Source organism: Zootoca vivipara, chromosome 2 (genome assembly GCF_965207765.1).
Source record: "Zootoca vivipara chromosome 2, rZooViv2.hap1.1, whole genome shotgun sequence".
In the NCBI taxonomy this organism is placed as follows: domain Eukaryota; kingdom Metazoa; phylum Chordata; class Lepidosauria; order Squamata; family Lacertidae; genus Zootoca; species Zootoca vivipara.
The window spans coordinates 66,982,597-67,010,456 of NC_142584.1; the positions used below are offsets into that span (position 1 = coordinate 66,982,597).

Sequence of the window (27,860 nt, forward strand, 5' to 3'; positions counted from 1 at the left end):
GGATCACCGAGCCCAGCCGTTGGCTGCAAGGCAGGCGGGCAGGCAGGCAGGCATCCTACACCTGCAGACTCCTCTCCTGCCCGACCTTTCCTTGAAGGGCTGCTTCTACAGCCAGGCAGCTTGTGGATTCGCTCTTCTAGCCTTCTCTCTTAGGAAGAACGCTTATTTTGATACCCAGCCATCACTCCTTATTCCCCCGCTTTCTAAGCAGTAAATTATGCTTTCCGTTTCTCATTACACAGTATCGGCAAACCTTCTAACAACCCTGTAAGGTTGGCCAGCATCATTATCATCATGATTATTCCCGTGGGGGAAAGAGTGGCTTGTCCGGCTGAGCTGAGACTTGAGTCGGGGAGTTGTTGATTCACTGCCTGATCTGCAGACAGTAGTCTCTCCTCTGACACCCTGTATCCTGCTCGTGTTTTGAGATGCTTGAATCTTCTACTTAGCGCCACCAAAGCCTGGTAGACAATGCCAGTTCCTTCATCAGGGTCATCATTGGTCACACTGTTTGGGGGGAGGGAGAAAGACATTGATTGACATGTTGGAGTGGGGTGGGGGGGTGTCCTATCCTAATCCTATCCATTTCCACACAGACTGCCATGAGATTTCTCCTAGGGAAGCAGCGCGCAGGATTGCAGCCAGCGGGAGCTCCAACTGACACATATTATTGGCTGCTTCAGTCCTAACGGGGGGGGGGCATGTCCTCAGGGGAGGGGAAGGGAGTCCATCGATACAGAACCAACCGGCTGGCACTGAACACAGATCTCAGGAAGGAGAGACTGAGAACATCAGAGAGAGAGAGATGAGAAGCAGTCTCCATTTCTCTTTTTCCTCGCCCACCTTTGGCGCTTGTTTTCTTTCCATTTGTGTTGCTGGACATATTTCTGCAGTATCTCTTTCCCCGGTGCCAGATTTGTAACTATAGAATAAATCTATCAACGGGCTGAGTTCCTGAGTTCTTGAAGTTGCCTCTCCACCCACTCCCGCCTAAACTCTCTGGATATATATTTCTCAGGCCCATAGATCTATCCTTCCGGGAGTGGGTTTTCATCTGTGAGTGACCCTGGTAGGACTCCCAACGGTTTGGCTGCGAGTTTGTGTCTTTTATGGGTCTTATCTTTGGGTTCAACGGGATCATAGAATCATAGAGTTGGAAGGGATCACCAAGGGTCATCTAGTCCAACCCCCTGCAATGCAGGCATCTCAACTAATGCATATTTCCAGTCTATTATACCCTCCTTCTAGTCTTAATAGGACTCACTCCTGCAGCCTACTCAGCCTTGGCGCTATAAAAGAAAAGGTGCCTTGAAGCATGTGCAGAATGCCTTTCTCCCACCACAGAGTCACCACAACCAGACCCCACGCATCTGGGGTTATGGAGATGGGTTTCTTGGGCAGAGGGTATAACAAAGAGGCACGTTTTCAACTGCAGGCCCCTTAGAAATGAAACCATTTAGCTGCAGTAGTCGCTGGGACCCATTTATACCATATGCCACAGAATTGGAAAGTGGGAAGATCCCCCCAAATTCCCCTCAGTTTGATCTCGGATATCTGGGTACTCTTCTAGGTATGAGCTTTCTGGAGGTCCAAGGCTGCAAAGAGGGGCTGAGAGTGTTGAATGATTGTGTAAAAGTGTCATTATTGTTTCACTGTACCTTTAAGAGTCAGGAAAGATCTAGTGACTGGGGCTCTGCAGCTGTGGAGCAGCTCCACAGGTGTTGCTGTGAAGCTGATGATGCAGGGTATATCAGGGGTGTTGTGTGTTGCCTCTGTGCTGGGCGATTTCCCAGTGTGCTCTTGGTGGGTGTTTTGTGTAAGACTAGTTTAATTGTTGTCATTTTTACTTTCTCCATTAAACCGAGCATTTGTTTAAGCCTTGGTATGACTCTATGTGCAAGTTCCTCAGCCAGCTCCTGCTGATGCAACTCACTTGCATTATAACGTTAACAGAGAGGAGAGCTGGGTTTTTTATATTGGTTTTGTAATCCAAGTGAGTTTTGAAGGCAGCTATGAGCCTGCAAACAGGGATGTGAAATGACGTATCCAGGAGCTCACCTCCTTTTATGCTGAGCTAACCCATCAGAAATCCAAACTTTCTGAATGCATCATAACTTACTAGGATTAGACCCACGACTAAAACGCGAGTGGAGGAAAAAAAGGGGAAGCCCAATACATGATTGTGGGTGAGCGTCTGATCAGCTGGGACCCTATGCTGATGGGCACTTAAGGCATCTGCACTGGATAATACTCGGCAGTAGTACTTAAAATGCAAGCGAGCTGCCCATCGTTTTGGTGGGCGCTGCCCCTCCTGCGCCTCTCTGGCTCCAGGAGAGAGCCTTCCCCGTGCGAGCAGCACAGAGCCGGTTACCCCACCAACCCACCGTCGAAAGGTTGCTGCGCGCCCTTTAAAACGCGCCCTTCACGTTTCTTCCTAGCCGACTCTGGGAATCCCCGCTTCTTTGGCAAGCACGGAGCTCCCAGACTGCCAAGTGAAGGATTTTATTAGACGGCCGCAGCGGGAGCGGATGAGGGGAAGGTGCTGACTCTGTCTGTCTGCAGCGAGGAATGGATGGATCCGGAGACTTTTTCTGTTTTTCCCTTTTTTTTTAACCCCGGCTCGGTCGGTTCACACGGTTTTCTCCGCGAGGACACCGGATTCCTGCGCGCCCTGGAAGCTGGCGCGCTCTCCCGACGGGGCCAGTCAGCGGGGGAGAATCTGTTTTGGCTCAGTTCGCCAGCAGCTGCTTGTAATTTAAAGCCCTGTTTCGGCGCTGACCATTAAGTGACAGGAAAGGCATTGCGTCACTCTTGGAGCCGGCCCAGGCGCAGGGAGGGAGGGAGAAGGAGCACACTAGTAGGCCGTGGTCGTAGCAGCAGCAGCCGCCGCCGGAGGAGGAGCCCCCGCTCCCGGGCAGCCTCCCGCGCCTGGGAAGCCGCCCCCCAGCAAGCAAGCAAGCAAGCAAGCGCCGCTGCTTGGCTGGAGCTGCCTGGCTCCCTCCGTGGAAGCCAAGCGCAGGAGGGAAGCCGCCTCAGTCAAGCCGGCTTTTGCCAGCCTCCGAGCCGCGAGAGCAGCGAGACGAGCCGTCCCCGTCATCCGATCCTAGCCGCCGAGCCAAAACTGAGCGGAAGCAGCCCTCATTTGGTTCCAAGCAGGAACTGCCTTGCCCATACATGGCGCTTCCTGTCCTGCGCGCCATACATGGGCCTTCCTCGCGCGCCATAAAAGGCGCTTCCTTCCCTCGGCGGCTTCTGGCTCGAGGCCTGGCCTGGCCTGGCCTAGCCCAGCCCAGCCCGGCGGCGGGAGAGCAAAGGGAACAATCCGCCCGCGGGGTGAGGCGGGGAGGGAGGCAGGCAAAGAGAGAGAGAGAGAGAGAGAAAGTCGAGGTGGCTGGGTTTGCCAAGGCCTTTATGGAGCGGCCCCGGAGGCCACGAAAGGAGGAGTGCTGGCGAAAAGAGGAATGGATCTTTTGTTGCTGCCGCTGCTCAGGCCTTTGCTTGTTAGAATAAAAACAAAATAATGCCCCCGCCCAGCGCCCTGTTTTAACCAGAGGGGGTAATAGTGAGGTGAATAGAGGACCTATTCCTTGCATTCTGAGTAGATAGACCTCGTAGAATACGAATTTCCCAGTAAGGCAGATTTTCACCTCAGAAACCCATTTAAAGCCCCCACCCACAATATCCAAGCAGTGACTGTACATGTCTCCTTTTGCCTTCAGGTGAGCACCACTAAGTTGCTTGTTTTTGTTTTTCTTCAGTCAGGGTTCCTCTAACATTTTGTTTTATGCCTCCCCAATCTCTGAGCGGTGCACTTACCTTGGGTATATATTTAGGCTATATGGTTTATTTACACATGTACATATACAACTTGAGCCAAGAGTGGAGGGTGTCACAGCGTTAACACCCCAAAAGGGTATTGTTTCTCCCATAGCCGCAACCAGAAATCAGGCATGACTTTGTCTCTCAGCTGCCCAGCCTGCTTCTTGTTTCTAGCTCTCACACCTCAGCTCTGGTTTTGTTCTTCTAACTACCAGACCCGGGGAGGGGGATGGACGGACAGACACCCATTTGTCGTCTTGCACAGAGCCACTTCCTTTGTGGCCCTAAGGACCCATACTTAGGGGCCCATTAAGTCACCAAGAAGTTGGCCTGGCTATTCCAACAGTTGAATCATTTGCTAGATTTTAATCCTTGCTGGATCCAGGAATTGGAAGGCACTCAGGCCTACAGCTTAACCTCCTAACAATATGCATGATGGGCAGAGTTCAACAGGTTAAACATTTACCTTCCCTGCAGGGCCTGATGAGAAAAAGATGATGTGAAATTTATGCCTGTAATGCAACAACTGAAGGTGTAGGAGCCTAGCCTGGAAAAAAGAAATAGGTAACAAATGCTATTTTATATTAGCACAGTTACTATTTTCCCCTGTATTTAGTAAAGATTGGTAAAGCCTCACTGCTTCTCAGCTTTGTCTGCTCAGGTGTTGCAAGCATTGTTCTAGAGCAGCGTTTCTCAACCGGTGTTCCGCGGCATACTACTGTGCCGCGACGAGAAGGGCGATTTGCATTGTCACGTCGCTGACCCACCGGAAAGGAAGCCGGCCGGGTCACGACGCGAGGCATAACAGTGCAAATCGCCCTTCTCGTCGCCGCAGGTTGCGGCAAAATTTAGAGTCTGCATCCAGCCGGAGGCCAGAGAGGGCGCCGCTGCCGCCGCCTAGGGAGGAGGAGGCAGGCGGGGAAGGCTGCGCAGGGCTTCCCTTCGCCGGGCCAGAGCGGCAGCTGCGCGCCCGTGTCTGCCCGCCTGGGGTCTGTGCGTGCCGTCTAACGTGTCCCCGCTCGCTCCGCAGGCTCTGCGCCTGGTGGGTCCGCCTGGCTACCGCGCAGCAGTTCTTCAGTGGCATGCTTTACGTCTCCCCTCCAAACTAAACTAAATATAGGGCGGCACAGAGTTGGTGTGCCGCGGGATTTTTTTTCATAGAACAAGTGTGCCGTGGCCCAAAAAAGGTTGAGAAACACTGGTCTAGAGGAGCAGCTCCCCAACATTTTTGTCCATGGACCACTTGAAAAGTGTTAGCAATGGGTGCATATTTCCAAATGTGTTCAGGAGGCAAATATCTTGGTGCCCATCTTTGGTGCAAATTGCTCTCCTGTTGTGCCAAGTGCCTTTCCCTCTTAATTCCCCATTACCAAACTTCCAAGTGTGGGAGAATTTATAATATACTGGTTGTAGTGGGGTTTATATACTGGTGGTTGTAGTATGCTGTCATTGGGTAGTGAGTTAACACCAGCCTTCTCCAACTTTGTGCTCTCCAGATGTTTTTGGACCTCCAACTCCCATCATTCCCAGCCAGCCAGTCAATGCTCAGGGATGATAGAAGCTGTAGTCGAAAACACTGGGAAGCCTGACTTACACCACATTCTATACTTTGTCATACCGGTGTCGGGGAGTTTTCTTAGAGGAGCTCCCCGACTGGAGCCTAGACAGGGGCATTTCTGTGGCCTTGGGTGGGTGTAGAATTTGACACAAATGTAATTCTTGCCCCTATCACCTCTGTCGTGCACATAATTTCACCCTGTTTTGGCCACTTTGGTGGCATATCTTCGCAGGTGGAACAGTTCTGCCAGTGGAGTGTTCCATCAGTGTATTTTGAATGTTCCACTAGTATATCTGTCAGACCAGCAGGGTATCTCGTATCCTGCCAGTGTAAGGGGGCTTCCACAAGATCATAAGCCTCTCAGTCTGCAGAACCTGAGTATAGTATTAGATGCCTAAATATGAATTTCCAATAGGCTGCTGTAGGATTACTCCAAAGTAATTGGCTTGAGAAACAGTTTAAATTTATTCAGTGGTAAAAAGATGTTTTTGTTGTTGCCAGAAATGGCAATTTCCTTTTTTTCGGATTATTGCTTACAGAGCTCCTAGGAGCAGCTCTTAAAAGATCCCTGCTTTAAGAGGGCCAAGATTAATATTGTGTAAGAGGCAGGAGGAGTGGATTCCATCTGTGTTTATTTTGGCCAGATTCTGTTAAGGTTCAGTAGTGATTGAAGCTGGCCAAAGTTGAAGGTTCCATCAATGTCCCTCAAGGAGGGTTAATATATTGCACATTTTGGGCCAATATAAGAAATGCAAAGAAAAAAACAACAAAACCAAAAACCCAAACCCTTCTGTTAAAACTAAACTCAATACTGTACTTGACTTTGCAGGTTTCATATTAGGTGGTGCCAGGAGGAATGGTAGTTACTCTAAAGGGCTTTGTTGCTAAAATTTGTGTTTGGCACGTAAACCTGAATGACTCGTGACTGTCTTGTTAAAACTTGCTTTTAAATAATGAAGTATAAAAGTGTATGTGCAGATGTTAGAAAGTAAGAACTCTATGTTGACTTTTTCAGTATTAATCATTGGTAAAATGTTACGTGGCAAAGCTCAAATGTTGCTTTAAAGGAGGAGGAGAGATACCTCTTTCTCTTCGTGTGTAGATAAATAACACACACACAGAGAAAGTGGTAATCTTTGTGAGGTTGGGAGAAAACCCAGCCCCTCCTCCTTATGCAACATGCAAAGGCAGGTTTATTTTTCTTTTGCCAGCATGCAGGGAGGCAATAAGCTTCTATTCCAAATGGAAAAAATGCCATGCATGCTTACCACTCCCAATTCTTTCTGGATTCTGCAGATGCAGTAGAACAGGGACCTATATAAAACTGGCTTCTTGACTGCAGACTCATAGAAATCTGTAGGACTCTCCTCTTCTATAACCTAATTTATTAACATTCAAGGTTATGATGGATACTCTGTCATTTCTCTCTTCCCTGCTTTAGCTGCTATATGAACACCTTACTGTTTATTCTCACTCAGCATGATTGTCCATCAATGGTTAATGGTGGCTAGATCAAAGGTTTGATATTGTGGGGCATTATGGAGCTACCTTACCCATAGACAGTGCCTTAAACTGTGCTTTGCATGAAATCTATTGGGAATCTGGAAAGGGAATGCACAAGAACAGTGGGTCCAACAATGAGGCAAACAAATGGTTGCATTCTTCAGCATTCCACAGCAGTGGGACTGCCAGATGTGAAGAGAAAGCCAAGCACCTTAATTATCATCAAAGCTGTATTTGGTATATATTGTTCCATGCCACCCCAATCTCTGAGTGGTGTGATTCCAGGGGTCTTGGCACTCACACAGGATTCATATTTCCTTTGGAAATTAGGCACATTGGAGACTGCAGTGTCTTTATGATATATGGTTTATTTTCACATACTGTATATACAGTAGAGGGTTTTCCAACATTCACATGAGGGGGGGCTTGCTTTCTACAGAAGCATAGTGTTGGATTAAAAGGCAGCTAAACAGCCATCTCTGTATCTTCTCCCAGCTTGTCCCAGCCAGCTTGCCAATAGCTCTCCCTCACTTCTCCCCTGCTTTTCAAATCTCTTGCCAAAACAATTTCTCTTCAGCCTCCATCATCCAGGATGAAACCCTATTTTTTCTTCTTCCTCTGCCCACTAGCACAAACAGTTGGAGGATGGCCCCCTTCCCTATATAACAGTCTTCTCCCCATTGATAGTTCCCCCCCCCCCCAATTTAATAGCTTCTCTCCCAGGTAATAACTTTTTCTGGGAAAAACGGGTAGCCTGCATTTTTACACTTCTAAATGCAACATTTGTCAACCCATCTTAATTCTCAAAGCACTGATTAAACCCCAAACACCCCAGAATCTAGTGGGAGTCAGGGCACCCACAAACCCATAACAATATACATCAAGTGCATTGCATTATCAATTGTAATACAATATTTGATTAGCGGTCTGTTGAGCTCCAGAAGGATATTATTTACCTCCTAAGATTTATTTTATTCATCTGGTGAGTCATCAAAGATAACCACAACTGGCAATGAGATATTAGTTGTTGACAGAACCAAAAGTATTGTGAATGAGATTGGAAGTTTTCTTGATCTGAGAAATCAATCCTAAAACTTATACTTATGTGTTTAGCTTTGATACTCAGTAATATTGCTAAGGAATGTGAGACTATTTTTCTGCATGTGTGAAATCTCTCAAGAAATGCATTCCATTGGTGCAATTGACCAAATAACTAATATCAGCTTATATATGAGTACAGAAAACAGAAACTGGGTAGGGAGAGAGAGAAAAAAAGAGAGAGATGATACGTTTATTTTTAACTTGGATGTATAGAGATGCCAAGAATATTGAAAGGTAAAATATGAAAGCCTAGGGCAAAGGCAAATAGTGCTCTAAGATCCAAGTATTCACCCCAGATTGGAATTCTGCTGAGGGCATTTGAGGCAATAGTGTGAGAGAACTAATTAAACCTCTGACTTTAATTTCAAACAAATATACCCTCCACCTCTCAGTGTAAAAACCAGGCCACCTGAAGCTTAAATAAAATGAAACGAGAAAAAATCTTTTAGTACAAATGCTGAAATAGCTAGCCATAGCCAAATTTCTCAAGTCTTGCAGGAGATTGACTCCTGGGGTTTTATAGGAACTGAATGTAGTCAAAGTCAGTCTTACTATTAGGCAGAATGAGGTAGCTGCCTCACACAGGAGTTGCTGAGGGGTGTGCAGAATGGACAGACCTGTGTGTGCTATATGACCAGACCTCCATCTCCTAAACTAACCTTTTGCTCCCAGAAGATGCTCACTGTCTCATTGTCAATGTTGAAACAAAACTCAATTGCTAGTCTGGTTGGCTTGTGTACATGGAATGGGGATATGTAACCAACAAAAATATTTCTATACCTTGCCAAAGACTTGGTAATGTAAAAATGCATGAAAGTAGAAAGTTAGCAGGGTTACTGTTTGCTTAGTGCACTGAGATCCTAGCTATTAGGAGAAGGCTTGTCCCTTTGAGGCAAAGGTAAATAACCTGGATACACTGAGAGAGGTACGTTGGTGAGACTTTCAGGGACTTGATAGAGAAGTCCCATTATTGCTACTGTAGAGAATAAGCATACAGACATAATGAGGACAGGGATGGGGTACCTGTGGTCCTCCAGATATTGTTGGACAATAATTTCCATATTCCACTAGCCAGGGAGCTGATGAAAGAGCTGGAGTCCAACAGCAGGATTCTAGGATGCCCCAGTTTTCACATTCTTGGAAGATGGGAGTGGAGTTGTATTGTGGGAGGTTAATTAGAAACAAGGAGAGATGGGGCTGTTGTGAATGTGTGGTGTTTTTTTTTACAGGCAATCTCTTTATTGAACATCGATTATAAAATTTTCACAAGCATATTGGCAAATAGGTTAAAAATCTTCCTGAGTAGAATAATAGAAAGAGATCAGGCCGGCTTTCTTCCACAAAGGCAAATAAAAGATAACGTCAGAGTAATTATCGATCTTCTGGAATACGCTGACATGAATCCAGGCCTCGAAATTGCGATGTTGCTCATTGACGCGGAGAAGGCATTCGACGGCGTGTCCTGGCCTTTTATGATTAGCGTATGTGAAAACCTAAAGAACTTTGGTGCAGTGTGGGGGTCAAGCTCAGTCCATTTCATGCCCAGGCTGACAGATCTTCTGTTTTTTCATGGTTCGCCATCTGTCCTTGATCCCCTGAGGAGTCCGATCCTGAAAGGGGAATTCCTTGGAAATGGCTGTCCACTTCCCTTCCACAAACTTTTCCACGCCTTCCTTTATCCATTCTGACTCCTGTGAACTCCAGCTCTTCCTTTTAGAATGAAAGAAGGAAGTGCTGCTGCCGCTGCCGCTGCCGCTGCCGCTGCCGCTGCTGCTGCTGCTGCCACTGCTCCCACTCCTGCCGCTGCTGCTGCTGCTGCCTCTACTGCTGCCTTCCATCGATTCCCACAAGGACTGAGCTGCATCTATCACTTTAACCATTTCCAAAGCTGCTGTCTTTGCCTTCATTAAATGCCTTTTAACTGCCCGTTGGCCTCTCTCCAGAGACGTTGGCTGTTCTTCCACAGGTTTATCGGCTGTTGGCAACTCTGATGTTTCTCCCACCTTTTTCTCATTGATGGCCCTTTTTGAAGGATTGAGCCTTGGCTCCACCTGATCGTCCAAATCCTCCAGCGGGGCAGGTCAGGATCCAGCTGCGTGAAACTATGCAAGACGACGGGGCTGGTGCTCTCGGCCGCTACTTCCAGCCTTACCCCCGTTCCACAAGCTCCGGAGCCGTCGGGAGCCTTCAAACATTTTCTCCGGGCTGAGGATGCCACCGCGTCCACCTCCTCCTCCTGCGGTGGCTGGGCAGCAGTTGCTTTGAGGCGTTCATCCTGCAGGCGCTCTGGCCCAGTGGCGTAGCGTGGGAAGACCAGCAGCACCTGGCGCAACATCTGGGGGGGCGTGCGCTGAGGGGCTTCCCCCCAGGCTGCTCTCCCCTTTCTTCCCCTTCCCCACGCTGCATAGCGCCGGCTCCCGGCCTCCTCCCTGGGCTCTTGTTTCCCGCCGGGCCACTTAGGTCAGGGGAATTAAAGGTGGGGAATTCTTGTCTGTCCCCCTTGAACTTGGCAGGCGGCAGCACAGGGGGTGGCCGAGGAGGTGGGGCTCCTCCTAGTCCATGCTGCGCTTGCTGGGTGTTCACAGCAATGGTTAACTGTTCCACATGTCCCTGCAGTATCAAATTGCTTCGCAGCAATTGATGCACAGTCTCCTGCAGCTGATCTATCTGTGCTTGTGGAGAAGGAGGGGGGTTTATGGGAGCCCCACCGGCAGCCCCCGGTTCCGTCATACTCAGAGCCAGGGGTATGAGTGCGTCTGCAATCTGTTAAGGTGCCAGCAAGTAGGCACACTGAAGAGCAGCAGACGGGGTAGGACAAGCCAAGGTCAATAGACTGGTCAGAGTCAGTTGAAGTCAGGCAGTTACATAGGAGTCAAGAGTAGAGAAGGTCAGTTCAAGCCAGAAGTCTTACTTGGAGTCAAGAGTAGCCAAAGTCAGGGAAGCCAGAAGTCCAAAAGCCGAGGTCAAGGAAGCCAGAAGTCCAAAAGCCGAGGTCAGGGAAGCCAGATCAAGATCACAGGAACCAGAGACAAGATGAGCTAGGGATTTGGGAAGAAGCGAGTTTAGGACGATCTGCTGTACTCTTAATGTTTCCTGGAGTGTAGCTGTAAAAGAGGTTCAGAGATAGTCTGCAGTAATGCATATGTCCGATTGCTGTCCTGATTCTCTTATCATTGGATGCATCTGATGGTTGCGTGCATGTAGCTATATACACATAACTACATACAAGGATCTATGGATATTCACCCATGCAACAGATAACTAGTGCTGAGGAACTAGAAAGCAGTGGAAGTTTTGAAGGGAGCAGAGTTAAACACTGTATAGATTCACCCGACAGGCAGGAATTATTTTGGCAAAGACAGATTTCCAGAGAAACAAGAGGTAGAACAGGCCTGAAATTCTGGCTAAGAATTGCATACTTTTCTTTTAAAAGCCTGCAAGCCATAAAATTAACTTAGCTTTTGGGAAAGCCAATCTACCAAGCACTTACACATCCCTGGAAATTCTTTCCTGTGGCATTTCTTTGTTTACATTGCCCTCTTACGGTTTCTGATAAAATAGCAGCTGTACCTAAATTTGTAAACATTTTATTGCAGTTCCTTAAATTATTTTTCTCTTGGTCCTTGTCTAGGAAAACCATGTATCATTATTGTATTGTTCCTTGTGCTGGAGAAGGATCTGGGAGAACAGGGTTCAAATGCCCACTCGGCCATGAAGCTCACTGGGTGATCTTGGGCCAGTTACTCTCTCTCAGACAAATCTACCTCACAGGATTGTCATAAGGTTAAAAGGGGAGGTTGGGAGAGAGAAGTGTGCATGCCACCTTGAGCTCTTTGGAGAAAAGGTGGAATATAAATGTAATACTAAATAAATATTTTTGATCAGTCTGGTTCTTGCCTGATCTCAAGACGATGAGTACCATTGAAAAAATATATGTTTAAGAAGAACCCTGCTGGATCAGGCCAAAGGCCCATCTAGTCCAGCATCCTGTTCTCCCAGCAGCCAGCTACGTGTCTATGAGAAGCTTGTGAGCAGACTCTCAGTGCAATGATACTCTTCCCATTTTTGCCCCCAGCAACTGGCATTCAGTCGCACTACTGCCTCCAACAGTGAAGGAAGAACATAGCTGTGGTGGGTAGTTGCTGCTTCTTCCATGAAGTTTTCTGATCATCTTTTAAAGCCACCTGATTTGGTGGCTATCACTACATCTTGTGGGACCAAATTCAATGGTTTGGGTATATGCTGTGTGAAGAAGTGCTTTCTTTTGTCTGTCTGGAATCTTCCAGCATTCAACTTCAGTGGATGGCCCTGAGTTTCTAGTATTGTAAGAAAGGGCAAAAAAGTCCCTGTCCACTTTCTCACACCATCTTATTCCCCCTTTACTCAACTTTTTTTTTTCAAAACTAAAAAGCACCTTCAGCTTTGTTTGTGCAATGGGGCTTCTCCCCCTCTTCCCTCTGCACGTGCCCCATGCAATCCCCAAAGTTGGCTCTTAGGGGGGTTGGGAGAACCTCCACAACGGTGCATGCAGGGAGGAGAGGGGAGATCACTGCTTTGGAACTATCGCCTTAGTGTGATGTTGAATTCTTCCTCCTATTATTTTTGTGCAAATATTATGCACATGTGTGGCATGGGTTTGTGCCCCCAAATACCCCTGCTCCCAGTTTGTTGTACGGATAAAATGGTGCATGTACATCACTTCTAGCCACTTGGAGGAAAGGTAAGATCTAGACATATTCAATGTGGTTTTGCTTTTTTGCTGTAGGCTAATGAAATCATACTTCTTGTGAATCCATGATGCACCTTGTGATTAAGTCCTGAGAGGTGCTGCATAGGGTCTACAAACGAGTTGTAGGAGTAGAGATCTTTTTATGTTAAGCACTCAGCATCAGAGGCGTAGCTGGGGAGGGGCTGGGGGCGGGTTGCACTGGGTGCCACACTGTGGGGGCCGGTACTTAACACCTGGGAGTGACACGGTGGCTCGGGTGCCTGCAGGCTCTGCACTGCCCAAAATGGCAGTGTGGGGTTTGCACCCGCCTGTTGCCTCCCCCTCAGCCACCCTACAGCTGAGGGGGAGGTGGCAGGCAGACTCCTTGGAGGCTCCTCTCAGCACGCCCTGTTCCAGCTTGCCACGTCCCCATGGGCGACCCGCCCTGCCCCCGGGCACAGGACGTGCGCACTGTCCTGGGTGCCCGAGCAGCTAGCTATGCTGCTGCACAGCATCATCTAAGAGCAATGGGATATTCTTAGGGAACTTCCAGGGGACAGATGGAAAAGAGTTTCTGAAGTAATGTACTGTATAGCTGATTTTACGGCGGGGGGGGGGAGGAGGAAATGATAGATAGATAGGTGCTAGCATTCAGAATTTGTTCTCTTACTTGAAGACTGATATTAGTAGAAACAAAATATGATGCCTTTTCTTTTCATACTGATGGATGTACATGTAAACCTGTGGTCCCTACAGTAGGTGTCTAATGGAGCAGCTAGCAGTGTGGCTTGTACAAACTGGTCTTTGTAGAACACATCATGTGTATCCATTTGACACCGCATCTTAGATTGCTTGGGAATTATGCTGGAGAGTTCAGCATATCCAGGAGGAGACACAGAAACTCTCACAGAACTGGTTAAATTGGTGGTTACTTTCCATATGTACTCTGCCAAAGACAAAATGGTAGAGAAGCTACTGTAACTGAACAAAACAAACTAATCATTTGGCAATCTATGTGATAATTGACAAGGTTCTTATGGACACAATGCTTGCTACAGGGTGGCAAGTAGAAAGAAATGTTGAGTAACCAGGATTTGGGGAAAGTGTATTAGGAACTGACTGGGAAGACTAACTTCTAAACAGTGACGGCTGTATTCTTCATCTGAGGAACTTGGTTTCTTTTATCGCTCCATCTGTTTTCTGCTTCCTAATGTGCTGCTGGCATGACTACTTTTCCACTGTCTATTCACTGCTGCTTTCCCATGACAAGCCATGGGAATCTCTCCTGAGTGCAGGAGTCAGTGTGGGGTTGTATCTCAGTTTGATTCATCCCTTCTGGATGCCATAAATGTTGTCAGCTCTTTGGCAGTAGTCATTCTGTGTTGAGAGAATAAGAACAAAGCAACTCTCTTCAAGGCTTCAGCGGTTACTTAATTTTGAGAGGCATGACCGCACACACGTAGCTTTTAAACTGCAGAAGCTAAGGACTCTTCCATTGGGTCCTTGGGGGTGCAATGCACAGGGCTTTGTCCACTGTACCTGGCTTCACAAATTCCACAAATCAGCTGACTGGCAGAGTTTGTGAAGTTGGGTACACAAGGCCCCCATAACAGTTCAAGCTTCAGGACCACCAAAATATATGTCTGCCACCGGCTGCAGCCCAGCCCAGTTTCAGCTATCAGACCAATCCTTTCCTGCCCTTTCACCTTGCCTAGTGTTGCCAATGCCCAGCAGTCCTTGTTCTAAGGTGCAGCAGGCCCCAAAGCTAGGCAGGCAAGCAAGCAAGCAGTCCCACCTCTCCTCCTTCCTCTTTTTTTCCGTACTATCCTCCTTTCCTGTCACTTATACAGCCACTGCTGCCCCCTTCCTCTTACCTCTCCACCTCTGCTTGCCAAAATGCCCGGGGAGCAGCTGCAGCAAGATCAGGCACTCCCTTTCTACAAATACCATTGGGGTGCCCAGCATGCCATGGGAGAAGGGCCCAGATAAGCCACTCCACCTTTTAACTTGCTGGCTACCACTGTCTCCAACTAGGACACACTGCACTAGGAAGGGCCGGCGGGTGGGCATTAGGCAGAGCAAGCCAAAAGGGTGGTCTGCTTACAGAGACTTCCCCATATCCTGGTCTCCCGCTTGGCTTTGCAGTTCATAGCCGATGTGGGTGGAAGTGCTTGGGCATATTAGGGATGTTGTCAGCTGTATACACCCAAGAAGCTAGAAGTGTTAGTGTGTTGGAGATCTTTAATCTGCCTTGATTTCCTGCTTTTCATGGTCTTGTGTTATCATTAGTATCATCTTACAATACAATATCCTGACTACTAATGTTATTTTTTAAATGCCCGTACTTGAATTTTAAACTAACAGGGCAGTATAAAGAAAAAGGACAACTCCTTACTTATTTTCAGAGTATTATATTCACCCAAACACCAACCTATTTGAAAATTGCCTTTAGGGTGAGGTGGCAACACTGCTAACTTTTGCTCCCTATGGCAAAATTTGTAGATCAGGCACTGCCCCCCCCCCATTTGATAGCATCACCATTAGAAGTATGTGGAACATGGCTCTGAAGCCTTAGTAAGTAACCTCCTCCCTCACAGTATCCGAGAAACTTTTTTAAATCCTTAAATTCCCTTTAGTACTTTCCAGAATAGTACTGCAGAGTCTGGGAGGGAAAATGTACCTACACCATTTCCTGCAGCTATGCTTTGCCATTTTAGAAGAGTTTATACTTTATATACTATTACTAGCTGGCCCGGCCACACGTTGCTGTTGGTCATCCCTGTGATTCCCCCCTCCCTGTCCTGATCCATGACGTATCCCACCCCTCCTCCCTCCAACCCCCTGGCTCATCCCTGTGTTTCGGTAGGACACCCTTCCCTCTGTTTTCCCTGGGGAGTGTTGTCCCCTCCCCCCTATATCACCATACATTGACCCCTGCGTACGCATCGTGAACATTTATATATATTTAGATTAATTTTTTTTGAAATAAGAACATGAGAAGCAGAAATTATTATTGTTTAATTTTATTTTTGGGGTTGTCATTTATTTTGGTGGGTATTGTATGATTTAGGCGTTGTTGTGTGTTTTGTGTGTGTGTGTATGTGTGTTTTTTGTTATTTGGATTTTCTAATTTTGGAGTAGGTGACCCAGAGAACCTAGAGAACTACTTTAATAATCCCGACCGGGGGGCAGGATCAAATAGTGAAGACCCACAGCCCCGTAGCAACAGAAGGCGAGTTCTGAAGCACCCGAGCTGTTCGGTTCCATAAAAAACCCAGGAAGTGGCAAGGGGAAGGTAGGAGATTGTAAATGGGGGGGGGGGGTTGGCCACTGCAAATATCTGAGGACTTAAACTGGGGAGAGAAAGTGCATGGTTGTTGTTTTTTAAAGACGCAGAGACTTGCAATCAGTCATAGTATAAAGCAGGCATCCCTAAACTTCGGCCCTCCAGATGTTTTGGACTACAATTCCCATCTTCCCTGACCACTGGTCCTGCTAGCTAGGAATCCCGGGAGTTGTAGGCCAAAACATCTGGAGGGCCGCAGTTTGGGGATGCCTGGTATAAAGCGTGTTAAAAAGGGCATGACTGCCCTTACTTAAAATGGCTGCCGGAGCCTCGCATGTGACACAACGCCCGCTAAATTTTAAAGTAAAAACCCCTTGCCGTGCCCCCAAGTGCGTTGCTGTGGGTTGTCCCCCCCCCCCCGGGCCTAGTGGGGGCCTGGCAGGGGCCTACATAAAACAAAGGCCGTGCTGCAGCCTGCGATCCGGGCGCTCCCCCTCTCCCCCTCCCCCCGGGCCTGGTGGGGGCCTAGCAGCCTGGCAGGGGCCTAGGGGTCTGATAATGGCCGCCTTGGTGGTTTCAGTTGCTTGGTTGATGATGTCATTATTTGGTTTGTGGGTGTGGTGTAGATTTCACAGGAAGGGGGTGTACTGTGGGAGGAATTCCACTTGAGGGCGCTGTTTTACTTTGTGGAAAAACAGGTTTCTACCTGCCCAGGTATGAGATTTGAGGGATTTTTTTCCTAACAACGCTCGGGGAGTGGCTTGGATTATTGTGTCAAAATTTCAGGACGATCGGTCAAGCGGTTACGGAGAAAAGTGGAGCCCGCACTTTCACAATTTCTACATTTACACACACACACATATATATATATGATGAATATAAGTAACTTAACATACCGTATGTAACTTAGCATATAGACATCTGGCTGGCCACCATGTTAACAGGTTGCTGGATTAGAGGGACCACAGACCTGATCCAGCAGGCCCATCTTATGTTCTTAGCCATAAGATGTGGTGATGGGCAGTGGCTTAGATGGCTTTAAAAGAGAACAGGTAAATTCAAGAAGGGTAAGGCTATCAATGGCTGTTGGCCATAACTGCTAAACAGTACCACCATGCTCAGGGTACCAGATACTGAGGACAAATGGTTATCCACCACATACCCTATCACCGATGGAAGCAAAGCTACAGTGACTTTTGGCCCAATCCTGCCAGGAAGACAGTACTGTGATCAGAGAAGGAAGGGAGAGGGGAGTCTGAAAGGAATGGCCAGACAACACTTTGTGCATTACCACAAGTGACCACATGATGTCACAAGGTGCCAAGGTACTCCTGATGTTTGCAAGGAGCACATCAATTCAAGTCTGAATATAATTCTTAAGCAGCTGGCCCTCCAAAAAATTTCTACTGAAAATCAGAACAATTTTGTTAGGCAGGAAATGAACCTTGCTAGTTAGCAACAATATATTTCTCTTTAAAGACAGTATTTTTCATGAGATTAATTTTGAATCCTTCATTTTGTTTATAATCTTTCTCTCCCTTTGTCATTTGAGGTATCTGGTGTGTTGTTGTTTTACAGTGAGGTTTCTTACAAACCTTAATACAAGATCTCAATGTGGGTTGCTGAGATGTGTTTCTGACTCAGGTGCCAAATTAAATTGGCTCGCCCTAGCTAGTGTATGTCAGCCCTGAGTGCACCCTGGAAGGACAGATCGTGAAGCTGAGGCTCCAATACTTTGGCCACCTCATGAGAAGAGAAGAATCCTTGGAAAAGACCTTGATGTTGGGAAAGATTGAGGGCACTAGGAGAAGGGGACGTCAGAGGACAAGATGGTTGGACAGTGTTCTCGAAGCTACGAACATGAGTTTGACCAAACTGCGGGAGGCAGTGCAAGACAGGAGTGCCTGGCGTGCTATGGTCCATGGGGTCACGAAGAGTCGGACATGACTAAACGACTAAACAACAACAACAACAACAACTAGTGTATGTAGCTTGTCTTGGGCAGGGATGTGTGTGTGTGTGTATGGTGTTGGTGTATTGGGCCTGCCCTGCAACCACTGCCAGATAAACACACACACACACACATGCCTATTGCAGATTAAACTGCCCCTTTCACTCATTGCTGCTTTATGCCCATGAGCTCAATGTATGCTTTCCTGCCAAGCATGCTTGTTAGGTTGATGACTTATGCATCACTAAAGAAGAGGAACTACATAACCAAAAGAAAACAAGGACACAGGTCTCAATAAAGTTTTCATTATCTTACTGTAATTTAAATAGAAATTCATCTCATTCACCATAGTGGGTAAGGCAGTATTCAGTTGACTTGTGTGCCTGCTCAGTCTGCTGCCAGCTGTTGCCTGTTGACAAACAGCTTGAAGGTTCCACCTGCTTTCACTTTTTTGGGTTCTCTGTATCTTTAAACTGGACTTGGATTGGTAGTGCTTCACACAGAGGAATCTTTCCGTCAGAAGACTGCCCTCTGACAGCCCTTCAAATAGAGATTTGTCCTCTGTAAAGGAGGGCACATGGGAACCCAAATGAGGGGGGGATATAAGTGGAGATGCTTGGGCACTTTCGATTTTCAATTAAGGCCAGAAGGTAATATATATATATATTTAAAAGAACAAATTTTTTTAAAATATACAGAAGAAAACAATTATCCAAAAATGTATATAGATACACCCGAGTTCTTAAAAAATAATAGTCACAGCAATTTTATGAAGGCCTAAATGTAGGGAAGACTGCATGGCCTCTTATGAATCTGAGACTGGTTGAAGCAAGTTGCCTTGAGCAATATAGTCCACAGAGTAGACACTCCACCTGTAAAGGCTTTGGTTTCTCCCACTACAGATTTTACCACTGCTTTGGACTTTGTGCAGTTCATGACTGAAGGACGTGAAGGCTCATATGTATCCCCCCCCCCCCGCAATAATTTTTTAAATTAGATTTTCACATTTTTATACACTTTAACCAATTCAAACATTAAATCACAGGGTTTGGACCCCCTCCCCTCCCTCCCATGTGTTCTTATATTAAAATTTTAAGTTTTTGCATCTTTTGCTTTATCCAACTATTGTATATCCCTAATTATCATACCAGTAATCAATTTCACATTACAAATGTCATTACAACACTACCAATGATTTTAACTGTTTACAGTGGTTTTTTAAGTAAACTACAAATTTACTCCAGTCTCTAACAAATACTTGATCTTCTTGGTTCCTGATTTTCCTCATATTCCATCAATTTCGTCTGCCAATCTTCTTTTGTTGGTAGTTCTTCTTATTGAAGGCTCATATGTAAGCCAGGTGTAACACGTTTAGGCCTGGTGATGACTTATTAGCTGATTTTGAAAATGCTTTGGCTATTTTTATTTTTACTGTGGAGACTCACTTATGAAATTATGCGTGGTTTTGAGACTTAACCATCACTTCCACACTTCCATTTGCTTTCCTCTGGGAAAAACCGCTCTTTGCTGCTGAATTGGAACTATGAGAAACACAGAGACCCAGAATGTGGCTCAGCATAAGCCCCTTTCAGCTTCTACCTCTATTGCTAGCAGCAGTAATGCTTCCAAATACCAGTTGCTGGAAACCACAGAAGAGGAGAGCGCTGTTGCACTCTGGTTCTGATTGCAGGCTTCCCACAGGCATCTGGTTGGCCACTGTGAGAACAGGATGCTGGACTAGATGAGCCACTGGCCTGCTCCAGCAGGCTATTATGTTCAGGCATTCATCTGAGCATGTGAGGTTTAAAATAGGAACAGGGGAATGTATGCAAGCCCTGCCCCCAAGGTCCTATGTTTAGGACATCCTTTCATACTTGTGCTCTTTGAACACAACGGTCTCGGGGGGGCTTTTACATTCGTTGTACAAAATGTGCTTGGAACTGCAGTAGAGAGCAGGTCAGATCCAATAGTGATGCAGACAGAGCGGCAGTAGTGTTGGTGAAGCTACAAGATCATAATAATTTTGGCTGTGAGTCCTAGAAGACCTGATCCTTCTGCCCTGCAGGCCTTTTTTCACTTGGCCGGAAAGGGCGGGGTCCTGACGCAAGCTACAAAATTGAGGCTGCTGAACAGACTATTGGGCTAGGACGACTGTTATGTGGCGGGGAGGGGGGGGAGAAGTTATCACTGTTGTTTAGTGTTGGTTTTTTTGTATCTTTATTTTACATCTTGTGATTTATGTGGACATTATTCAATGTATTTTTTGATGTTTAATTGTTGTTTATGACTACATTTATTATGTTGCAATTGTGTATATTTCATGTTGCAACCTGCCTTGAGCATGGTTTGAACTGTGGAAAGGCAGCATACAAATAAAATTATGTATTCTATCTATAATTTTGCTGGCTGTTTTGCTGTATTGTAGGAAATGTGTTCAAGCCAGTGCTGTTTATACTTTACAGGGACTTCTGGCAGTGTTTTGGATCAGGGATGTGGAACGTTTTTCAGCTCAAAGGCTCACATTTACTTGGGACTAACTTCCAGGTTAGTGATGGGCAAGACTAGAGGCAAAAGTGGGGACGCAATAGATGTGACTCTTACCTTTCTACAGTAAGCTGCATTCCAGTCATGCAAAGAGGTTTCTCTGTAGCCACTCACATGCCTACATATCTCCAGCCTCCATCCAGGCAAAGAAGACACATTAATACAGTTATACAGTTCAAGAATACATTCCAGTCTGGCAAAAGCAGCAAGCAGGGCATGGCACAGGGCAAGTGGATGATATGGCCTGGGCAGACTCCTGGGGGCCAAATAGAAAGGCTTGGGGGCACATTTGGCTTCCTGTTCTCAGGTTCTCCATTTCTGTTTTAAACAGACTTCAGAAAAGAAACTGAAATGGAGGAGAATGGGAATGGTGGCATGGGTAAAATGGAAGTACAAAGAATGGATGCCAAACATGGCAGGAAGACAGTGGATAAGCAGACCCAAGGGAGGGAAGGAGGGAGATTGTGCTGTCAAGGCCAGCCCTGCCAAGAAGCAATCTGAAATACTCACTGCTCACTTTGGATTAGTTGACCTCCAATCCCCACATCACACTGATGCCCTGTTTTAAGCCATGGGGGTAATACTACAAACAACTGCATGTAAAATCCAGCTGCCCTAATAACATAGTAAAGAGTAGCATGTGAGGTTCCAGGGGAATTGTTTCCACAAACTTTTTTTTGGGGGGGATTGGTATCATTTGTTCACTTGTCACCATTTGTCCCCAGTCTTTGAGACAAATAACATATTTTTGTTAAAAGACCAGAAATTTCACAACTGAGTTATTTACCAACCCGCAGACAGATACCACCTAGATTCTGTGATCTGCTCATTTTCAATTTGTCAAATTGACAAATTCATGACAGGCATGTACTAGTTACAATAGCCATTTGCTGGTTCCAGAATAAGAGGCAGCCCATCTTGGAGTACCATAGAGTTAATGTGCTTGTGGGTTTCCCATAGGCATCCTGTTGGCCACTGTGGGTAGTAAGATGCTGGACTGGCTGCGCCTTTTGTTTTATCCAGCAGGGCTCCTCCTTCTTATGAACAAGTAGCCTGATTCAGTGGAAAGCCATTTCATATGGGTTGCGTTTCTGAAAAACTTGAATAATGCATTTGGTGATGTGGACTGTGACTCACAAAAGTTTATTGCATAATGGATTTGTTGGTTTTTAAGACTCTCTGCTGGTATTTAAATACAAAAGTTACATTTCCGAATAACATCACTTGACTCGTGGCATAATTGGACTTGTAGGGAAATGGATTTCTAATTACTGTTGCATTTTGAATCTTCGAAAACTTCTAGTGCTTTACTGTATGCTAATGTAGTCTGGTACCACCATCATGATATTCCATTCCCACCTAATGGATGGCCTTGTGGCCTTGTGGCAATCTCGTTGCAAGGTAATTTGCTCTTCAGCGCTTTTTGTTTTCAGTGAAATCAGGGCCGTAGTGTGCTGCAGTATCAGAAAGATAAATTTTTGGCATCCGAAGAACTATCGTAAATGCAATGGGCAGTATCCAGCCAAACAGTTTCACTAGTGCAAGCACAGCAGAAACCCCCCCCCCACACTTTTAGATCTGTTGTAGAGTTTTTCCCAACCCTCTGCAGCAGATTTAGAGCGCACAGGGTTGAGAGGGGAGGGAGGGGAAGTTTGGTTGCATAGCCAAAAGTGCTTGCACCAGTGAAATGGCTGAGTTGGCTACCTCCCAAAATATTTAAAAAACAAAAACGGAAATATCAGGGCCTTGCCCTAAGGAGTGGCAGTCACCACTTCTCTAAAAGGACATTAGAATTCTCTAAAAGGACATTAGAATGCTATAGTGAGAGAACACAGCCAGGGCCGGCTCTAGGGGTAGGCTGGGTGGTGCGGGGCGCCAGGGCGCGGGGCTGGTAGGGGGCGCCGCGCGGCGGAGCCGCCCACCAGCCTCGGCAAGGGGCGGGGCAGGGGCGCTGGAGTGATCTCCGCACCACGGTGCCAAGGCACCCGACATGCTTAAGACGGCCCTGAACACAGCACTCAGAGATCACAGAACGGTGCAAGCATGAGGGGGAATTTGTGTCACTTATCACTAGGCACTATCCAGGGGCATTGGTGGGGGCAGCCAGGGAACTAAGGGCCTGAGCCTTGGGTTTTTTGCACCAGGTCCTGGATCTGTTGCCTCTCCAACCTTTAAAATAAGTAAGTAAGTAAGTACAGTAAGTGAACTTTGCTTACAGGGCAACTGAGCATGTCACAAAGTGCAGTGTTGGTAAGATGCCAACCATCTGTTACCTTAATTTGTTCGGAGGCAGTGTAGCAACTGGGGAGGGGCTTGTGATAGAGAAGCTTGTTGTGTGACCATGAAGCTTACTGTGTGATGGTGGGCTAGTCACTTCCTTGCAGCCTAACCTACCTCTTAGGGTTGTTATAAGGGGAGACTCCATCAGGCAAGGCCGCTTTCCACCTGCCTTGCCCCACCCTTCAGTCTCTGCTTCTCATTTTGTATTGTATTATGTTGTGCACTGTGGTTTGCTGTTGTTTTATTGATTGGAGTTTAGAAATTGCTTATTGTAACTGTTGAGTGGATTTCTGTTTAATTCTGAATGCTGATATTTAATATTATTCTATATTATTTTAACGAATGTTAATGTTATTTTATTTGCATATTGCATATTGTCTTATGCATATTGTCTTATTTATATGATGTTAGCTGCTCTGAGCCCGGCTTCGGTCAGGGAGGGAGGAATATAAAATTTATTATTATTATTATTATTATTAAGGATAAAATATTTACAATGGGAAGCCACGACCACTGCCCAGAACTCCTTGAGGAATAGAGTTCAATCTGCAGGCAACGTACTGGGCCTAGAAAATCCTGTTGGGACCCTATAGCTCAAAGCCTTGACAGCAAGAGCTAATGTTTGTTTGTTTTCCTTCTGAAAGAGAACCTAAACTTGCATATATACAAATTGTTGTTGTTGTTTAGTCGTTTAGTCGTGTCCGACTCTTCGTGACCCCATGGACCATAGCACGCCAGGCACTCCTGTCTTGCACTGCCTCCTGCAATTTGGTCAAACTCATGTTCGTAGCTTCGAGAACACTGTCCAACCATCTTGTCCTCTGTCGTCCCCTTCTCCTAGTGCCCTCAATCTTTCCCAACATCAGGGTCTTTTCCAAGGATTCTTCTCTTCTCATGAGGTGGCCAAAGTATTGGAGCCTGAGCTTCACGATCTGTCCTTCCAGGGAGCACTCAGGGCTGATTTCCTTAAGAATGGATAGGTTTGATCTTCTTGCAGTCCATGGGACTCTCAAGAGTCTCCTCCAGCACCATAATTCAAAAGCATCAATTCTTCGGCGATCAGCCTTCTTTATGGTCCAGCTCTCACTTCCATACATCACTACTGGGAAAACCATAGCTTTAACTATACGGACCTTTGTCGGCAAGGTGATGTCTCTGCTTTTTAAGATGCTGTCTAGGTTTGTCATTGCTTTTCTCCCAAGAAGCAGGCGTCTTTTAATTTCGTGACTGCTGTCACCATCTGCAGTGATCAAGGAGCCCAAGAAAGTAAAATCTCTCACTGCCTCCATTTCTTGTATATATATGTATATATATACAAATATATACATATAAATCAGCATATTTTATGCAACTGTGTCCCAAATCCTTTTCAGTAGTTAGCAACACGCCTGCCTGTGACACTTACACAATCATATTCTGCACAGTATTAGCAGGAAAATAACAATGGGAGTGCTACTTGGAGAAGAACCACAATTTTCCTGTGAAAGAATAACTGGTTTGATGCTGAGAAAGCGTCTCTTCAATGGGAACACTTCCTTAGGAATCTTGCCTGCAAAACAAATGAGTAAAAACTGCACAGTTAGTGTGGAAAAGGAAAAGGAAATGTCTTGAAATAGCTTTACAAGAAGAAGCACAAAACAACATTGGTCTGATGATGGGGCAAACCGAGGCTGAGTAACAGCTTGAAGAGATCATGAAATGCCACAGGACCACTATAGCTTTAAAACCTCACACTGCAGACATATCCCAGTCTCATCCTGATCACCAGGAATGGGAGAGTAGACAAGAAAACAGCAGAGGACTCTTTAAAGAATTGGGGGGTGGGTGCATTTGGAAGAGCCTCTCAAAACCTTTAGGGAAGTGAGAGATGTTTTAAGATTGTGAAATCCTGCCTTCGGCCATAGTTCCAGTTTAAGCAGGTAAGTGGTAGGGAGCCTGGGTTACCAGCAGCCAACAGATTGTTGACTGGAGTCAGCATTTCCACTATCTCTTTTGCCCAAGGCAAAAAAGATAGTGATGGTGGAGAGGGACTGCAGGATTTTGTTCTACCGGTAAATGTATTAGAGTTTCTTTTTTCTAACCCAAGAGCAGTGTTGGAACATTTGAAAAATGTGAAAGTCAGTGGATATCTAGTTCTGATTGGCACATTATAGTCCAGGAGGTGCAGATCAACTTGGTTCATACTGGAAGTCACAAACTGAATTCCTCAAGCAACGGCTCCCATAGCTAGACTACTGCAGTGTACTGTGGGGGGGGGATGACTTTGGAGACTGTTTGGGAACTACAGCTACTGCAAAACACTGTCACTAGATTGCCAGATTAATAAGAGGATGCCAATGGTTAAAGAATTCCATGGAATTGTGGCCCATTTCCAAACGCAATTAAAATTGCTGATGCTTAGTTTTAAAGCCCTGCACAACATGGGACATGATGACCAGGAAGAACATCTTTCTCCATACTGGTGTGCTGTAGTCTGCTTCAGCAGACCCATACCAAATGAGAGAACAAGAAAGAAGGCCTTCCCCGTGGCAGTGGCAAAAATCTTGGGGGCTCAAATTTTAGCGATGTCCTGTGTGATGCCAAAATTCGGTGCCCCTCCACCTATCTCGCTTCATTGTAAATCATAGTTGCAGCACCCGCAAGGTTCCGCACCCAGTGCAACTGAACTGGTCACACTCTCCTAAATCTGCCTCTGACTATGATGCTCCCCTGGTCAATGGAACTCTCTTCACAATAAGCCTTGAGTGATACCCAAGTTATTGCCTGTTTGGCATCTTTTTATTTCTCATGCTTTTAATATCTGATGAGATTTTAATACTCATTCTAGTACCGGTATTTCATTTTCATGCTGACTTTCCCCTGCTGTTTGTATTATGGAAGGAGTTCTATGTCTTCATGTTCTCTTAATTTTGCAGATATACTTGAAAATACTGGAGACAAGAATGGAAACATGAAGCCATGTCTGGAGCCTGCAAGTCTGCAAGATACAGTTCAATCTAGTTCAAGCATTTAAATGTGTATGAAAGGTCTGGTGCTTATTATGAATCTTTAGTGAGTGCATTCTGTCTGTCTCTCTCTCTCTCTTCCAGCCTCTAACATCACTTTTGTTTTCTCCATGAATTGATTTAAGTGACATAGCAAGTTTAAATTCAGTTGGACTGCTTAATGAGAGGAATATATTATTTTGCACTTACCTGTATGAATGCCTGCAAATAAAACAATTTCACGTTCCTGCAAGCAGATCATCCCCATTTGACTCACAGCCAGGCTCAGTATCTTTCCAGCTGCCTGTTATGGTAGGACCATACGCAAAGCTAGGTGGACTACTTCCCAATTCAGAAGGGCTTCAGGTAGCACCTGTGTGGTCAGGACTGAGCTAACCATTGTACGAAGCACGAGTGAGGATTATCTCTATTGTCTAACAGGTGATGATGCTCCTGAGTATGATTAGCAATATTTGCCCTGTTCTTTTAGCTAAGCTATTCTATAAGTCCGTACAGTGTAGTAGTAACCATTTCATGATCATGCGGCAGGAGAACCAGGGCCCGGCGAAGTGAAAACCTTTTCTGCTACAGAATAGTGCTTGTGTAGCCTTTGGTAGAGCAGTACAGATGCCTCACTTTCCAAAGGAGGCGTGGTAGGGTTGAGACCACTGTTCCTCGGCGTTGCACACATCCATTTAATTGGCCATTATTTAATGGTGGTGCTGAGCTACATATAAAAGTGGGTGAGTGTGGCAGAAAAAAATGGTCAGATAGCAACTTTGTACCGGACATTTCAGAAAAAGAGGAGGAAAAGGCAGCAGCAATCTATGTTGTGTGCATGTTTGACTTGCTATGAAGGTAAAAGATCTAGGGCAAGTTAGAGGTTATCAGAACCATATGCAAAGCATAGAATATTGTTATGCTCACCCCTCTTTTCCACGTGGTGAGAAGTTCCAGGAGTCCAGTACTTGCCCAGGTTTGGTTTGCTTTGGAAGGAAATTACTGGAGGCTTATTGATGTTTTGTAATATTTGCATTTACTTACTGATATCTAGTCTGAGCATAGGTGGAGGCACATTGTAAACCAAAGCTGGCTCCAGGTTTCATATGCTCTTGGGCAAAACTCTTTTTGTGGGCCCTTCTCCCTCTGTAAAACTACGGTACTTTCTCTCTGCAGTTGTCTCCTCTTCTTCCTCACCAGTACTGTTGTCTGCTTTACTGCCAGGCAGAGAAAGGATCAGCAAGCAGGCTGTGGCATCTGCTGCTCTTGAGTTTTTCCTACAAAGCACATTTGGAGATTCAGGTGACTTTATATTCCCATCTCCACCTTGTGGGGCCAAAACAGCTAGGATAAAATTTCGATTAGGAAAATGTAGGGCAGGGGGAGTTAAACACCCATTCTACCAATGTGGGGCTACGATTAAATTAGCAGTACCCCACAGCTACAATTCAAAAAGCAACGGGGCAGTATCCAATGCACTCCTTCCTTCAGCAGGAAGATTTGTACTTGTGCAACATAACTACCCCACCCCTACCCCCTGCCCTGTGCACCCCACCCCAAATTTGTTCTGGAGGGCTGGGGTGAAATGCATAATATATTAATAAATCTTTGTGCTTGCAGAAGGAGGTACTTAGTGCTACAATGGCTACAAGACAGGAGCTCCAGTCACAGCATGGGAGTAGCCAGGGGGGGCAGGGAGGGGCAGCTGTCCCAAATCAATAAAAATCAATAAAAAATACATAGCAAACTGAGGCTCTCCCCCCCCCCCAACAAAAGACCTACCCTCCCTAACAAAAATCCTCACTACGCCCATGAGTCACAGGTCACTTTTAACATGTAACTTTGTTCTCACAACCCTTTGAGGTTGCCTAGGCTGAGGGAGAGCCACTTGCCCAAAGTTTGGTATAAAGCTTGAGCAGGGATTCAAAGCACATCCAAACTACAATGTTCTAGCCACTACATCACATTAGATAATTTGTAAAGTAGTCCTGGAATAAATGAAGCTGAAGTCACATTGCATTTTGAAGTGTTTTTTTATCATTTGACAATCTTTCCCTGCTTCAATTAATGTACATTACAACCACACACAACTTATTTCCCCCCCAATTTTAAATGCCTCTCTCCCA

General features: G+C 46.0%; 1 long non-coding RNA gene across 1 annotated transcript; it reads left to right on the forward strand.

Annotated features, from left to right (window-relative positions):
• The first annotated feature begins 2,478 nt into the window (after positions 1-2,478).
• Positions 2,479-25,977, forward strand: LOC118081559 (uncharacterized). The gene is made up of 3 exons (XR_015948208.1): positions 2,479-4,383; positions 20,389-20,470; positions 25,666-25,977. It is a non-coding gene; the product is annotated as an uncharacterized LOC118081559 (long non-coding RNA).
• The last annotated feature ends 1,883 nt before the right edge of the window (positions 25,978-27,860 follow it).